This window comes from Suncus etruscus, chromosome 19 (assembly GCF_024139225.1).
Source record: "Suncus etruscus isolate mSunEtr1 chromosome 19, mSunEtr1.pri.cur, whole genome shotgun sequence".
Lineage (NCBI taxonomy): Eukaryota > Metazoa > Chordata > Mammalia > Eulipotyphla > Soricidae > Suncus > Suncus etruscus.
In genome coordinates, this window is record NC_064866.1 from 18,530,356 (window position 1) to 18,542,503 (window position 12,148).

Genomic DNA, 12,148 nt, shown 5'->3' on the forward strand with positions numbered 1-12,148 from the left:
TTCATTAGTTTCTGAAACCAGGAATCTTCAATATGATAGTAAAATCAATCTGATTTTGTAATAATAAGGACAACTACTAAATGACCTGACACTCGAGGGAAGAGGTAAAAAATTGGAATATTAAATGTAAATAGGCTAATAGCATAGAGATGAAATAGGTCAAAGAAACTCAATCTCTTGGAAATGATATTTTGTTATGTGCAGGAGGAAAGAAAAGATCATTTTTTTTTTTAAGAAAAGATCATTTTAAAATGATTTTTTATTTTAACATTAGGGGTATTTGATGTTAAAGCAAACCTGGACAACAATGTGCCCAACTACATTAATTTCATCATAATTCTAGAACTTCCAAACCTTGGAAAGATGAAGTTCTCTGAGCTTGCATTCTCTCTCTTCTTTATTTTTAAAATAAATCACATCTTATTATCTTTTTTTAAAAAAAAATCATGGTTTTATTCATCTGTAGCTCTCTGATAGTCAGACTATATGAAAGAGATTTAAACTTGGCCTTTCCCTTAAGATTACCTATAAATAAATTCACTTTTCTTCACTTCTAATTTTCTTTTTTTTAATGACTATTGTATCTTTCATTAGACTTGGTATATATATATATATATATATATATATCAAATGTGACAGAAAAAAATGAAAACTTATGAAGAAACTTTTTAAAATCTCAAATAGTATCTTTTTTTGTTCACTGAAATTTATTTAATCTGATCTTCAGAAAAATTTGGATGATATAATTGCTATTAGGAATACAAAAAGTCTAATAAAACGACATGAAATATGGGAAATAAAATACTTTAGCATACCAAAATTCCAGCTTATTTCAAATCTATTTGCATTCTTAGTTGCAAGCAACAGAAGAAATTTCTTACTGATTTTAAAAGAAACAGGAATAGGTTTGAAAGGTATTTGCAAATCTCATAGCATCACCAGACAGGCAGAAAATCGGCATTGGAAATAAGTGATAACGAATTTACAGAGTGAATTCCAAACTACATCATTACAGTGAAATGGCTTTTATTGTGTCATGAATCATTCCAAAATTTAGCGGCACTCATTTGTTTAGCTTACAGTTTTATGGTTTGACAAATTGGATTGGACTGCTTTATGGGCCTGTGACTGCCAGTAACATGGTTCTACCTCTGGTGGTCTGTAGATACACTAAGGCAATATAATAATGATCAGTCAGCAGACGAAAACTGGATTACCAGTAAGGATTTTCAAAGGCTGCAAGACTATGAGAAGTATGCCAGGCCTCCTAAGGGGTCTGTATTTGGAACTGGAAAAGCATCAAGTCTGCTGCATTCAATTGGCTCAAGCAAACTTCAAGGTCAGCCAGCTTCAAGGAAGGGAAAGAAACATGCATGCATCTTCTGCCCTGCATCCATCCTCTCTGCCCAACTTGAGATTAAAAAGACACATGACAGAGGGTTCTACATGAAGTCTGGATGAAGAATTGGTTTTGTTTGTTTGGTTTTTGTTTTGGCACCACTCCTGGTTCTGCACTCCAGAATCACTCTTGGCTATGCTCAGAGGACCATATGGAATGTGAAAATAGAGCCCGGGCCAACCGTTTATGCGGCAAGTGCCTAGCCACTCGCAGGTCCTGAAGGTTAAAGAACTGTGAATATTTTAATAATATAACAAATCTTTGAAAATGTCGAGGGATACTGTAATCTATAATCTGTTTTAGACTGCTGAGAATATGCTAAAAACTGGACCCAGCTGCTGGTATAAATGAAATTGTTTCTGAACATTGACTGCCTCTAGAATCACCACAATAAAGAGTAAGAAAAATCACATTTGTCTTCTTTCTTCATATTATTAGCTCCAGGTTCAAATCCTGGGTGTTTCCATTTATTTCACTAAATTTAGAACAAATTCATTCAGTGGACACTGACCGCCAGCGCAGATGGGTAAATGACTAAACTGTCATGTTTTTTAACTTCTTAGGGAATAGTGTGTTTGTTCTACTAAAACTTAAAAAACAATGCTGTAATACTGAATTTGAGATTTCAGCTAGCAAAAAAAAAAAAAAAAAAAAAGAATTCTAACATTCATCATATATAATCTCCAAGAAATAGACAGTTGGCCAAATTGTCCAAAGAAAAAAAATGAGCAACATCAAGGCATAAATAGAAGGAACTTGATATTTCCAACACATAAACATAGTGAGTAGAAAATAAAATCCGAATAAATAAATAAATAAAATAAATAAATAATAAATAAAATCACCAATGTCCCAAATTTCCCTCCTCCCCACCCAAATCCCGCCTGTAATCTAGACAGGCTTTCCATTTCCCTCATACATTCTCATTATTATGTAATTTTTTCTCTAAGTAAACTCATCACTCTTTGTGGTGAGCTTCCTGAGGTGAGCTGGAACTTCCAGTTCTTTACTCTTTTGTGTCTGAAAATTATTATTGCAAGAATGTCTTTCATTTTTCTTAAAACCCATAGATGAGTGAGACCATTCTGCATTTCTCTCTCTCTGACTTATTTCACTCAGCATAATAGATTCCATGTACATCCATGTACAGGAAAATTTCATGACTTCATCTCTCCTGACAGCTGCATAATATTAATTAATGTTTTTAAAAAAGAAAAGGAAATATTTATATATAATTTGTTTGTTTGTTTGGGGGCCACACACAACTGTGCTCAGGGCTTAGTTCTGCTTCTGCCCTCAGGGATTATTCTTGGAGGGCTCAGGAGACTGATGTTATCAGTGATTGAACCTGGGTTCAAGGCAAGGTCATGAGCAAGGCAAACACCCTAGCCATTGTACTATTGCTCTGAATCCGTAAAGAAAAATTTAAATGGACAATTATGTTTGCAACACAAAAGAACACCAATATCCAGAAAATGTATATTTTTAAATAGCTAAAATGGGAGACACTGAGGGATAGAATTAAACATAGGTGGAAGGATTGGTACTGGGACATAGTAAGCCTAAACTCAAGTATGAATAACTTTTAAATTAATGTCTTAATATTAAAATTTTAAAGTTAAAAGAAAAATTGAAAGCCATGTAATAAAATGAGCAAAATAATTAAATACAGACACTGTTAAGACAAGATATCAAGAAGCCAATAAACAAGAAAAAGAGGTCACCTACATTAGCCATAGAGGGAATACAATGTAATATTACAATAAACTGCAATAACTATATAATTAATTATAACTATATGATAACTATATTACAGAGCAGGTAAAAAGACTGGCATTTTGTAGTAAAATTGATTTATTCTACAATCAGCACTTTCATTCTTAATATATGCTAGATAACAGGGGTACATGCAGAAATAGAATTTGAAGCATCATTTATAATAATAAGAAATAGGAACTAAACAGGAACACATATATAAACCATTGTTATTACTTACTGATTGCAGAATTATCATACACTAAAATAAAGTAGCATAACAGAAATAAACAATTTTTTAGAAAATGAAACAATTCACATGAAACAGATTGAAGGACTCAAAATTAATGTGCAAAATGAAAGAAAATACAAAAGCAGAAATATATAGTTTCTGCTGTACCAACAATATTGTGTGACATTGTGGTCCTTTTCTTAGTTTCATTATAATTTATTAACTGCATATATATGCATCATCTCTGTTTTTATGTAAATATAATATTTTGCAACTTTAAATGTGATTGGCAAATATGGGTAATGACAACTCTTAATTTTGTAGGTTATTTTTCTTAAATATGTGGGAGTTGGAACCAACAAATACATCAATGCAAAATAATTATAATAAACATTGAGCCAAGTACACTTTATATCCCTTCCTGAAGTTTCAACTTATGTGGTGGAAAAATGAGGAAGTCAATGAAAGAATGACACAATGAAAAAGGTGAGAGTTTAAATGGCAAATACATTAAATTATATAGTTCTATCAAAGAATATTTTCATGCCCATGAATTTAAAGAATAAAATTAAAGTTTTCAAAAGTATTTCTCTTTTCAGTTGATAGAGATGATATTCTCATTTTTATAAAAATGAGAACATTTGACAAGTATTTACTGTTGAATATATTATGGCCTCAAAATATGATACACAGTACATATAACAAACTCAATTTTGCAATTTCAACAAGTCACTGTGGCCAGTAAAATATGATGATACAGAGGAAGTGTTAGTAGTTGATAAATTTTTACAGTATTTCAGTGTGAGGTGACTACAGTGTTGGGATTATAAATTATATATATATATAAATTATATATAATATAAATATATAAAATATGTATGAAAAATATAAATATAAAAATAAATATATAAAATGTATAAATTATAAATGAAAAGTCACCCCAAGTAATGTATAGAATTTATACCTATAAACAAAAAGTACATTTTTAAAATGTGTTTATGTGTTTATTTGAGTGAAATAAAAAATATATAGAAAAATAGTTTTGTCTTGAAAATGATTCTTGCATAGAGGTAGGGCTAGAAATGAAGATTCAAATGGTATTCAAAGACATCTCTATATCAGCTTAAAGAGACAAAACCTAACATTCTATATCATTTAAGGTATTGGTAAAATGAGAGTTCTCTTGACTCCAGTACAAGTGCATAGAGTGGAATGAGGAATTCTGACAATATAGGCCAGAGAGATAGCACAATGGGTAAGGCATTTTCTTGCATCCAGTTGACCTATGTTGAATCCGGGTCACTGCATATGGTCAGTATGGTTCTCTAAACACAGAACTAAGAATAAGCCCTGATAATAGCTACACTGGCCCAAACCTGGATCCCCCCAAAATATGAATAAATTCATTCTGATAAATCATATTATACTTGGTATAACTTTCTATTTAAATGTTCAGATATTTAAATAAGAATTAAAACACTCAAATCTCTCTGATTTATTTCCCTATAACTAGGTTAGATTGTGTTAGCTCTCTACCCTTGACAGTCCCTGAGTTAGACATAGTACTCACAGATCATCTTCAGTAGATTTTGCTAGAACAGATCCACTCAATTACCCTAATACCCATTAAAATGAATTCTCTTATCTCTACTAAGAAATGATATGGTGTCAACAATTTTGTTTTGTATCTTAGAGATGTTCGAATGCTATAGTGACTATATTTTTCCTTATTAACTTGTCAAGGGGTTTGATGCTATTAAAAGAATATTTTCTGTATTTTGTCTGTTTTTGAAAGTGTGTCCTTAGCAACCGTGCCATATGAGCCATCTGAATCATCATTAATGATGGCGATTTTTTCAGCTGTTTTAATAAAGATCGATAACAAATCATTGTAGTATTTACTTTCTTTGTAGAAACATAACCTAAAGTGAACCAACAGATTTATTTATATTAGCAATGGTTAGAACCTACCATCATTATATTATTTGAAGTAAAATAAATATTAAAACTAAAATACTAGCATAAAATTCAAAATATTTTTAGAAGTATATGAGAAAAATTTGAGTTTAGTATCTGTGTCCTAAGTGCATGGTTTTTTTAAAAATCTTTTTAAATATATTTTTTATCTAAGTAACATGATCATAGTTGGGTTACAGTCATACCCAGAACACCCCCCTTCCCAGTGTAACATTACCCCCTCCCCCTTCCCATCCTCTGCCTGTATTAGAGACAGGCATTCTACTACAGTTATTTGTTTTTAAGTTAAGTAAGTTGTATTTTTTTTTCTTAAAGGATAAGAGTAAAAAAATATAGTAAAGGTGTGATAGTGGCAATAGCCGTTGTTTGCATAGGTCCAGAAAAATGGGGAAAATGAAAAAAAAAATCCTTGACCTGATTACAAAAAGGCCACACCCCAGAAGTTTATTGGCATAAGACCAACTCTGGGTTCCAGGCATACCAGTCCGTCCATCCTGAGACATTCTCCGTGGTCCCTGTGAAACTTTTTCACACTTAAGCTATTGTTGGTATCAGATTCTTATATTTAAAGACTCTGGGTTATGTGCATTTCTTTCATTGATGACAGGCTGATGTGGAGCATCCTCTAGTTTCAGCATACCATTAAATGCGGAGCGAGCTGCCCTACGTGCAGACTGTTGCTGAGTCGTCTGGGTGTTGGGACTAAGTGCATGATTTTACGTAACTTCTTTTAGTAAAACATGGACTTGTTGAATACAGAAATGAGGTCTTTTATCTCTGTAGTTTTACTACCTAGATCAACACCTGGATTAGAACCAAATAGTAATTACTTATTAAAAAATATTTGTGTAGTTATTCAATTTTTCTTCAAATTTTATTTATTATAACTAAGTCGATATATCATAAATGTATCTTTCACTTGGAGATATGTATACATATATTCACAGATGCCTTTTGTATATTATTATGTACACAGTTCTGAAATATGTAGTAAAAATTACAAGTAATTGATCAACAATGGAATATAACATTAGTTTTATTAAATCTAATCAATAGAGCAGTTCACTACAGTGTCCAAATGACAGTAAGACCGAGTTTCCATCTGCTTTTTCTAAAATATTCGTCAATTTACTCTAATTTGCATGCCATTTTAAATATCTTGAAAGAATTCAGCACAAATTGAATACAGCTATATATGTAAAGTGACTTTTGCCATTTTATGACATTTTATCATTTAAATTTTTCTCTGAATACTATTTGCAAACTATAATGAACGCCTGAAATTTAAATATAATATTAAAAACATTACTGTATGTATGGTATACTAGAAAATATTTTATCACTGTCAAATCTTTTTAAAATGTGAACTTTATACTCTCTTTTTGTTTTCATGTTATTCATGAGATTAAAGTCATGTAGAAAAATCACCATGCTCTATAAATTCTCATTTTATAGATGGCAATTAAAAGAGTCTACCACTAGCTACTACTGTGGGTATGGAACAATACTTCCCAAATTTATATGGCCTTCATTCCCTTGACAGGAAAAAAATTAGTGTTCCCATGGAAATCTATTTTCTTTAAGTGAGTAAAAATAGTAGTCACCAATTTTTTTTTCCAAATATACCACTATACCAAGATTGTTCTTACCTACACCCTCCATTGAGAAAAGTACAGTATTATACACTTGGAGAAATACTGGCATAGTTTTAAGAAATTTAAAGAGTTTATATACGGAAAGATTTGTCCAAAATGGTGATCTGAAGAAAATTTCCTAGGTCATTGTGGAGAATGGAAATTTAGCCACAATTGATCCTGAACAAACCTTATGATGAAATTTAGAATCTGTGAATACTAAAATAGATGAAGTGAAGAATAATTTAAAAAGCTACTGACTGTCAGGGGGCATAATTATTTTTTTGTAAAAGAGACCTTGAAAAATATTTCAGAATTTTTGAGTCAGGATATTTGCCCTTGCAACAAGATTCTATCACACACAATGCAGGAAGAGGATGTCTGGTCATGTTCCAATATAACCACTTATAGACGTAGGTGGGATTTGATCTGTGAGGTTGTGGTTCACCAATCACTACTCTAGAGAGGTCAAGGACTCCGGTAGCTCACTTGTATCTCAAATGGTTTAATCAATTTTCAATACCAGGAAAGTTTTAGAAGTCTATTTACTTGTGACATTTTGTTCCATTTGCTGCCACAGTTCGGTTTTCCACAGTTCCAGATTAGCTCAGATCACCTAAGATTCGCTCAGTGGTCTGAAATGGCTGCAGCAGTAGCAATTTGGGGACTAACAAATTAGAAGGTACCTTATTTCTCAATATCATAATCAAATTCTGTTCTTTAAAGTTCCATAACAATGACAAGTTCAAAGTAGATTCCTAACATTGTGACGTAGTCCTCCAGAACAAAATTTTCCTTAACAACTTTGCAGTCCTATCTTCCTGGATTGGCATGACGAAAACAGAATTTGATTTTTTCCAGAATAGCTCCTCTCTTGAATATTCAAATCTCCATCCATCAGGTGAACTCATTTATTTTTACTTCAGGCCACTTTGAGAGTCTCTCTTAAGTTTTTGCCTTAAGGATCATAGACACATTCTCTCTTTGTTGTTGTTGTTGTTGTTGTTGATTTGTTTGGGGGTCACACCCAGCAGAGCTTAGGGACCGGTCACTCCTGGCTCTAAGCTCAGAAATCGCTCTTGGCAAGCTCAGGGAACCATATGGGATGCCAGGATTCGAATCACTGTCCTTCTGCATGCAAGGCAAAAGCCTTACCTTCATGCTATATCTCCGGCCCCGACACTTTCTCTTTAAGAATAAACTACACTAGTTTTTTTAGAGTAGTGATTTAATCTCCACATATCAAAAACATGGTTTTAAAGAGAGAAACAAAAAAAAAAATGAACGTTTGGCTGGTGGTGCTGTGTGTGTAACAATAATATAGCAGAAAAGACAATTACCTTGCATGCTACTGAACCAGATTCAATCCCTGGTATCCCATATAGTCCCCAAGCACTGCCAGGAGAGATTCCTGAGTGCAAAGCCAGAAATAAACCCTGAGCATTGCTGGGTGTGGCCCTGGGTGGTTGAAAAGCTTCCTTCTCTGGTCATCAAAATGTGTCTACTAGCATTGCTAGTAGATTTTATTTAAATTATATAGAGCTCATTCTTTTCAAAACATAAATACACTCCAAAGCAACTTCTCTCTTTGTTCTTTTCATTTGAAAAACATTTAGCCATGTCGTAAGATGTGCTAATTTAGGTGTGAGATCAGAGGCAGAAATTCTTTTGACAAGCCTTGAAGCTATATTAGTTAATAAGCAAATGAAACCTATTCCATGTGTCTTGATTCTTTTTAAATTGCTGGTACTGTAGTATTCTTCACTCTGGTGTGTCCTCATAAATGCTGGACCATCTCCCAAAATTGTCCAATTCCCAGTAAAATTTTGAAACTTTCATTAGCTTCAGTAAGTTGTATACATCGGCAAGTTGTATGTGCTTTAAGTAATGAAGCACCAGAATATATACATAAGATGGGTCTATGGACACCCTGTCATCATCCCATTTCTATAAATTGTAGATGGCAGCAATTTTGCTGAGGGAAAAATGGGGTTTTATTCTATTCTGATGTATTTTAGGACTTCTTTGTGAATTTGCTTGTCATCCTTGCACAGGGGCCATGCTAATCTTCTCTGAATAGTTCCAATTTTAGTATATGTGCTGTCGAAGCGAGTGAGATCATAGCATGGACTCTATTTTAGGGATGGTTTAAAAAGACTGATTATTGTTAATAATATGTTATATATTTATTTTGGGGTTTTGAGGGTGCTATTACAGCATCATTATAATCATTTTACAAACTGTATATTACACAAAAAAATTGTAAATGACAGAAACACAAACTTACTTAGATACAATGATTAGGTAGGGTGGGGAACAAAGCAATAACACAGTGGATAGGCCATTTGTTTTGCAAAGGCTTAATCAGGTTCAAAACCTGGCATCCTGTATAGTCCCTTGAGCCCTCAGGTGTGACTACAGAGTGCAGAGCCAGGAATTATTCCACAGCCAGGTGTGGCCAAACAAACAAAATATTTGGGAAGGAGGTGATTACTGATGCATGTAGCTTACTATCAAAGAAGACTATTATATTTGACCTTGTAAGTAATTCAATAATTCAATTCTTAGGAGTCCCTATCTTTTATATCTTATCCTTACTTCATGTTATCTCTGTTTTCTTACATTATCAAGAGATTTTCTTCATTTCTCATAGACAAATGTTTACTGGTTTGGACTTAACTTGCACAGTTTGCTTTCCAAAGGCAAGAACACATTTCCTTCTATTTTTAGGTAGGAAATTCTTGGAAATCTAATGCCTATTGTCTTTATGTACCTCTCTGAACAAATATTCTGGTCAAAGGAAAAGGTGTGTATGTGGTAGACATAATTTCAACCAGGACCACATATAGGTTCATATTTGGGATGGAGCTCTGTCTCAGAAAAAGTGAAATCAAGCCAAACCAACAGATATAAGTTCCTGTCTAGAAATTATAAAAGATAAAATATTTCATAAAACCGTGGTTCCCTAAATTACAATTCAGTATTATGTAAGTCTATAAAAGGGAAGTCAATAAATCTGAACATATGGAATTTAAACACACATAAACTACATATTTGCCAGAATATATTATAGAGATATTTTTCCATTGGTGTACTTATACCTGTATAATATCAAATTGATACTGATTTTGTACCTCAACATAAAGTCCAGCCTGAGTGTGCTTTTCAATTATCAATAAAAAAAAGTTACCAAAGGAGTAACTAAAAGGTGAAAATATTTTAAAAGCATAAATTTAGATTTTTATATAATACTGTAAGAATAAAACAAATTAAAATTATCTTTTATTTTAAAATTATGAGTGTTATTTTTGTTGTAATGAGGGTTTATTTTTAATTATACTCAAGATCACTCCTGGTGATACTTAAGTGCTAGGAATAGAATCAGATATAGCCACAGTAAGATAAGTTCTTTAAACCTTGTACTATTTCTCCAGACTCTAATGACATATTTTGTTCTTGAGGGGTTTTTTTTTGTTTTAGCTATTTTCAAAAATTTTTCTAGAATCTACTACCAGAAAAAAACGTGTTCTGATTGGTAGACAGAGAATGTTTCTTTTATATAATTTCTTCTAAAGTAATTTGTATTCATGACCTGTTTTTATACTTAGTTAATACAACATAATGGTTATAATTTCTACAGTCTGTTCAAGAAGACAAGTACAGAAATTGCAATGTAGTGTGACAAAAAATGCCCCTGACTATTGCAGTAATGGATCTGGAAATCCCCTAGATTTAGATCCTTTATATAGGTATAAGTTGAACCACAATGCATGATTAATACTGAGAGTACTTCTTGGGAGTTTTATATACACAAACAACAACAACAGCAACAACAACTACTTTATAAACTATAAATAATGTTAAAAACATAAAGTTTGGGAACAACTAAAAAAATAAATGCCTTCAGTAAAGTTTAAGAGATTTTGAGATACAATACTTATGGTCATGGTTGGTTAGACACTGGAAAAATAGAAGAGAAAGTTAAAAAGTTCTTAATTGGAACATATTTTTTCAGCAGCTAATAAAGATATTAAAAATCTTATATTGAAAAATTATTATGCAGGGGCCGGAGCAATGGCACAAGCAGTAAGGCATTTGCCTTGCCTGGCACTAGCCTAGTACTGACTGTGGTTCAATCCCCAAGCATCACATATGGTTCCCCAAGCCAGGAGAGATTTCTGAGCACATAGCCAGGAATAACCCCTGAACATCACTGGGTGTAGCCCAAAAAAAAAACAAAAAAAATTATTATGCAAGCTCTTCAAAGAATACTTATAGAAAGATTAATGGAATAGGAGTCTCTTGATAATTAAAGCAAGTTCTCATTTGTGTATGTCAGAATCCTTTCACACCTCTTTGAATATTGAGGGTGTTTTCACAGTGTTAGGGAAAAGATAGTGACAGAGAAAAAAGCCATGATTATTCAACATAATCATAAATAATAAATTCTAAATTTTTGTAGTTTTTATTTTGTTTCAGGGCTAAAGTTACCTTTTAGAAAAAAGTAGAAATTGTGGAATATATTTATGCAACAAATAGTCAGCAAACTCCTGTAGAGTACAAAACACTAAACTGAAGCTGTAAAGAAAAAAAAAAGTATGAATTAGCTGTGATTCATACATCTAAGAAGAAAAGTTCTTTGAAAAACACTAATGCAATAAAGACAGAATGCAACAGGATCTACATAATCTGCCCAAAGAGATACCTAAAGAATTAGAGAGGCGGGCCTGGAGAGATAGCACAGCGGTGTTTGCCTTGCAAGCAGCCAATCCAGGACCTAAGGTGGTTGGTTGGAATCCAGGTGTCCCAAATGCCCCCCCCCCGGCCCCCCCCCCCCCCCCCGTGCCTTCCAGGAGCTATTTCTGAGCAGATAGCCAGGAGTAACCCCTGAGCGCCGCCGGGTGTGGCCCAAAAACCAAAAACCAAAAAAAAAAAAAAAAAAAAGAATTAGAGAGGCATCAAAAATGGGGAATGGAAAAGCATTAAAAAGGTCTCATATAACTAATAGTGCAGATTATAGGTTGTGTCATGCATGTGGTTGACCCAGGTTTGAATCCAGCATCCCATTATCCTCTAAACAAGCTAACCATAATTCTTCAGCACAGAGAGAGGCAGGAGAAAACCATAAATATTACAAGATGTGGCCCAAAA

The 12,148-nt window shown here is 33.0% G+C and overlaps 1 non-coding gene across 1 annotated transcript; it reads right to left on the reverse strand.

The window, feature by feature from the left end:
• Positions 1 to 9,005: 9,005 nt before the first annotated feature.
• Positions 9,006 to 9,109, reverse strand: LOC125997722 (U6 spliceosomal RNA). The gene has a single exon (XR_007491753.1). It is a non-coding gene; the product is annotated as a U6 spliceosomal RNA (small nuclear RNA).
• Between the last annotated feature and the right edge of the window lie 3,039 nt (positions 9,110 to 12,148).